This window comes from Lepisma saccharinum, chromosome 2 (assembly GCF_977018435.1).
Source record: "Lepisma saccharinum chromosome 2, izLepSacc3.1, whole genome shotgun sequence".
Lineage (NCBI taxonomy): Eukaryota > Metazoa > Arthropoda > Insecta > Zygentoma > Lepismatidae > Lepisma > Lepisma saccharinum.
This window is the reverse complement of record NC_139230.1, coordinates 164,039,083-164,045,082: the sequence shown is the minus strand read 5'-3', so window position 1 is coordinate 164,045,082 and position 6,000 is coordinate 164,039,083.

Sequence of the window (6,000 nt, the reverse complement as noted above, 5' to 3'; positions counted from 1 at the left end):
CGAGAAATGTGCTACATCAGGTAGCTTGTCCTAATAGTGAGCTTTGATGCCCAGTAAACAAAATTTTGGGATACTGTTTCCAAATCAAGATATTAAGGGCCGAAAACAGGCAAAAACTGCATTTTGGACCCTCCTTGTTGCCGCATAACAATGGAAAGCAACAATGCCCCATCAAAACAATTGAATGTATACAACCAGTCTTATACTAACCCTATATCAAAACAAAATTTGGGGTGTTATTCTTTTCCAAAGATACAACACTCCGAAGTTACTCATGTTTCACTTTTCATGAAAAATGGACGGTACTTTGACATTTTCTACAGGGCAGGAAAAATTTTCCAGGGTCTCAAAATTGGAGAATATTCATTTTTCATGACCTACTTCAACATTTAAAACAATCACGGATATCAAAAACTACAACTATCCAAATATCACTTTTTTGTTCGAATTTCAAAATAATGGCTCTTAAGGTGACAGCTTTAGCCTACTCCCAAAGGGGGTTAAATGTTGAATGGCGATTTGATGTTAGTTTTAAACGTCTAGGCAGGGACGATCTCTTAGTTTTAGTTATCACTGGGCCTCCACAATGGCGTAGTGTAACGTCGTCGCCTTGTAATCAAGTGGTCCCGAGTTCCGAGTTCGATACGGGGTGGAAGCATATTGCACAGTGGTTCGGATCGCGCTTTAAACTATAGGTCCAGTCCCGATTAGCCTATCTGTGCATACAATGGACTTAAAACAACAATTCAAACAAACAAACAAACTTTCAGTTGACAAGTGGTAAGTTTTTAAAGCATCTGCGGGGATAGTATCCTACACCAACCACCTAAATCCACTCGTAGATAGCATTGACGGATTTAGTGGGGCCCGTGCTCTTCCCTAAAATATGTAATTATTATCAAAAGAGATGATATCGTTATATACCAACGAAGGAAAAAGTTCTTACAACTATAAAATGATATCCCTTCCAGACTGAAAAAGAATACAAGTAAAGACGTTTAGCACAAATGGTTGGTCGGCATTGAATCTACTTGACACTCAAATGTACCGTCACCATAAACCGAATCCTGAATATCTTGATTACAGATCGATAACGCTCATAGGAGCAAGAGGGGGCAGTTTCCGCCTCTAATACTCTCACTTACAAACTTAGTGCAGGAATCTTTATCGCCGTTTCGTTATTAAACAATATTATGCTCTGAAAGAAAAATTAAGAAAGTTCCAAGCAACTAGGGAGGGGAAGGGGTTCATTATTCCCCCTGTAATTGAACTATCCCACTTCGTTGTTTAGCACATTTCTTGTTATTAACACTCCTACATGATTTATTCGTTAGTTATGTTACCTCTTTGTATCTGAAGAATAAATTGCCAATATATTGGACATTAATAAATTATGTACAGTCGTTTTCAATCTGCTGTACTACACCATGTTGCCTCCCTGATGTACTGATAATGTCGTAACCTTGTAATGAAGGAGTCCCGGGTGGAAGCACATAGTGGTTCGGCTCCCACTTTAAACTGTAGGTCTAGTCCCAATTAGCCTGTCTGTGGATAAAGTGGGCTTAAAGGTACCACACAGAGGGGGGAAAAGGGGGGCAAATAACATTGGTGCCACGTAAGTTGAATTTTTCGGTGGGTCCGGACACACACTAATACGCCCCTGTTTAGCGCCCATCAATGCAATAAATCATTCAGAAGAAATGAGGTTTTGTATTCCCCGACTGAACTTTCATCAAGCCCCCCCTCCCCTTAATCAGAGAGTTTGGGCACGCCTATGATAACACTAATACACACCAGTCAACTGTGACGGCGGGCAATACAGGTTTTGGTGCTCCCTTGCAGTTCAGAACTGAATAAGGGAGCCTTATGCAAATATGTTGACAATTCTCTGTAGTATCAAGTATGCTACATTTCCTTGCACGTTAAAAAATTAAAGAGAATTCAACGACACTGTTAATATGGGGGCTATTCGCCTATGTTTACATTTATGTGTTTCCTTGGCGCGGGCGGGAACTTTACTTCCGGTTTTCAATAGAATAACATGGAGTTTAAAGGTGTGAAGGCAGTGTCTTTAAGAAAAGGAGACAATCATTTTGTGGCTTTTGGTTACAACACGAGGTTGGGAATAAATATTTTTTTTTCTCTCGGGTATCTATCTATACATAGTTTTCAGACAGATCCGATACGTAAAAATCAGTGAATTCAGGCAGTAAATCGAAAAGACTAGACACAAACACGAGACAATAGGCTCTACCGTCGACACTACATCACCGGAGTAATTCAAATGAAAATATTTTACGTGTTTCGAAAATCATAATTGTCTAACGCACATGTGTTGACTATATTTAAAAATTGAAACTGTTAATAATCATCCAGAATTCCCAAAATTAAAATTTTATAAATTAATGTAATCAATGTAAACTTTATTAGTAAAATTCTTACTAACTTCTAAAGTCTTTTATTGAACGACACTTTCAAAAGTTAATAATAAAATACAATAACTGTGCATTTCAGTATTGTAACTGTTGTGCTGTATATGCACTTGAATAACATTAATAAATAAATAATAATAATAATAATAAATTTAGAATAAAATTTGTTTATTTCAATAGTTTAGTAATTACTTATTGTATAACATTTATAACAGTTGTAATTATTAGCCGGTCCCCGTGGCGAAGTGGTTAGCGCATCGCGCTACGACGCCAGGGGTCCCGGGTTCGAATCCCGGCCTAGGCATGGATGTTTGTGAGTGTCCATCCATCAATTTCATCATTCATACCCATCTTCGCAAATTAGCCAAAAAGTGGCACAAAAAACGAAGTAAAATAAAGCACATCAGTCATTCAGTTGTAATTATTATTATTATTATTTCTACTATTCTACTTTCATTACTGGCCTTTACCCCCTACAAAAATTTCTGACGACGCTCTCTCTAAGCCATATAATAAAATTGAAGGGGCTGTGTTTGTCTACACAATGTCGAAAATTATACATTTTACTGTCGTAAAATTGAAGTATTTCAGTGTTTATAATTTATGTAAGCTTTATTTCAACCTGCAGAAGTCTTAACACGAAACTGTTGGTAGAAGATCAACATTGTCTTGGAAAATACTACTATTTTTCCGTAAATCTTCATCGGGAAATTGTCAATCTAGGTATCTTTGTTTCTCTATATCACTCAAAATTTTCGAGTGATCCACTTTATATCCGATCTTTTATAAGAAAGTAAGCTTGGTGACGATCTGTATTCCACTTGTTTACATTGGAAAATTGCCCAAAACGAAGTCCTTTCCCCGCCATCTATAATCGAATTGTCTGATCGATCCTGTTTACCCAGGAATAACCTGCATACCAGAAAAATCGAAAAGATACACTTTACTTACACCGTGATGAATGTCCTAGACACCCCAAGTTGTTGTTTTTTTTTAGTTTTTTTTAACGCTAAAACATAGATCTCATACTATCTTGAACCCTACTTGTATTGTTAGAATTCCATTTCATCCTTTATTGGTCAAGATAGATTGGTTTGATGGATATTGGAAAGATAGTGAAGGCAGAGCCGAAAATGGTCGACCGTCAAGGCAACGGTTTTCATACAACAAATGATAACATACGCTTACAACAGACGTTTCAATCAAAATAATTTATGCATTGCAAGGGGGAAAATCAAGTATGGTAAATTAAGGAAATGAATATGCATAATTTTCAGCAGTGTACATTTATTTCAACACAAGATACATGTATATAGCTAACAGCAACAAAAGAACTCATAATTCACAATCTCATCAATCTAGACTTCTGGTTCTTTTTACTAAAATGAAACTGGAAACTCCTCTTTGCTTTCTTCGGCTTTGCCTCGAAGGTGATCATTCGTGTTTCCCCATGTCCCTGTGCAGTGTCAGCAACCAATGAGAGCTCTGAAAAGAGAAAATGAAAAGTTGTAAATACAAATTTTAGTATATATTGCACACACATTAAACTACAGCTAAAGGAAAATTTAATAAAGCAAATTTATGAACAGTAATAAAAAATAGTAAATAAAAGACTAAATTTACTATTTAAAAAATAAATCCTTTTCCGTCTGAATAATCCACTTTAATTTATTGCATTATCAAAAATATTCCACCGATAATTGAAACAGATATTTCAAAAAATGTCATGATTACCATAGGATGAACACAAGAAACAATTAAAAATCTCGTACCTTCAATGGACCTCTTCCTAGCTTTCAGCTGCTTGTTTCTAGAAGCAAATGGTCTGAAGGCGTCTCTGATGAAAGTCAGTCCACTGGACAAAGGGTTCACCCGCTGCTCCTTCTGCCTCTTCATCTCCTCCCTTATTCTCTCCCTCAACACCCTGTCCGATTTGCAGAGGGAAAACCAGCGGAAGCTCACGAGGGCTGCAGCCAGCAAGGAACGGCTATTAAGGGTCCTGAAATGATAAAGAATATATATATTAGATTTAATATGATGAGCATCATGATCCACTCTAAAAATTACATTACAATATAATTGAAAGGGGCATGGACACTACTCCTTTCTAAGATTACGCTTTCAAAACATTTGAGTAAGATGAATAGGAGCCAAAATGTGTATATCCCTGAACACAATTTATTCTGTTGATGAGCACTCAAGATTAGGTTTTCTTCTTTCAAACCCTTAAATAAATTCTGAGAAAATGCACACAACAAAGTAGATCGGAATGACTATAAAGTGAAGTAGAATAGGTAAAAAAATATTCAGTACACAGGCTAATCATTCCTAACTATTCGTCATGTAACGCAAGTTCACGATCGTTCGCTCAAGCAACAATCTGCCAATGGAAATTAAAAAAAAAACACAAACCAGCTGCACCGCAATACATGCATACTTGCGCACCCAGGGAGAGGAGAGAGGGCGAAAACATGAAACATTTCTACACTAACAAAATCATCCCAAAATACATCTGCATTGTACTCTTCTATTCCACGCAGAGTTAAAGATATAAACGGGAGATTTAACTTTGGCGCGATACAAAATCCTTCCAATATCTGAAGTCACTGGACAAACAACCAAAATATAAAATTTCACAATATACAAAGAGACTATGTTCAAAATAATACAATAGCAATAACGTAAACGTACCTCAGAATAATAACGGCAATTTCCGGGGGCAGACTTCCAAGGATATCCATCTTGTCTTCCGAAGCAACACAGCTTACGCCCATTGCAAGAAGCAGCGAGTAGAAGTTTTCCATAGCTAACAGGATATGCAGAATAACACGCTCAGAGGATCACAGCCAGGTTACAAGTGAGGTCAGAATGTGAGCATCCCTTAATATAAGGTTACTTTCACTCGGCGAAGTCAATTCTGATAGGTTGGCGCTCTTGACCTTTCACTTGGCAAGGTGAAGGGTGGGAGGTAATTTTTCCAACGTTTTGGCAAAAGTGAGAAGTTTTTTCTGCAAGCACTTTTCCTAAATTTGATACTAATAATCTGCGAAATATTCATATGAATATTATAATGCGAATAAATAAATAAATAATATAACTTTTGCATAGTTACGGTCTCGTGTTTCGACAATCAGCCATATTATAATGGTATAGAATATGAATCAATAATTTCCACGAATGGAAGCCCGCTCACCTAGAATTAAACGGCATAAAATAGAACATTGCAAATTATATAATTTTATATTAGGAGGCCTGGAACTAATAATATCGCTTGTCTTACCAACTGACTACTATTCTCGCCATCAAATGTAGTAGAAATATGAGAAGGCGGGTTTCATGTTCGTCTGCTGTGGTATGTAAAAATCCCGGGGAGAGGTGATCTTAGTAACTTCTGTTGATGCACCAGATATTTTATACACAGAGTTTCCCCCAAGAGTAAAAAAATTAACAAACGGAATACTCCCTCATACACCTTCCAAGTACGCCCTGTCGTCGTGCGACAAATAAGGTACATAACGCATGCTCCACATCATTTCGTTCTGTAACAGCGTGCGTCACAGTCGCATGC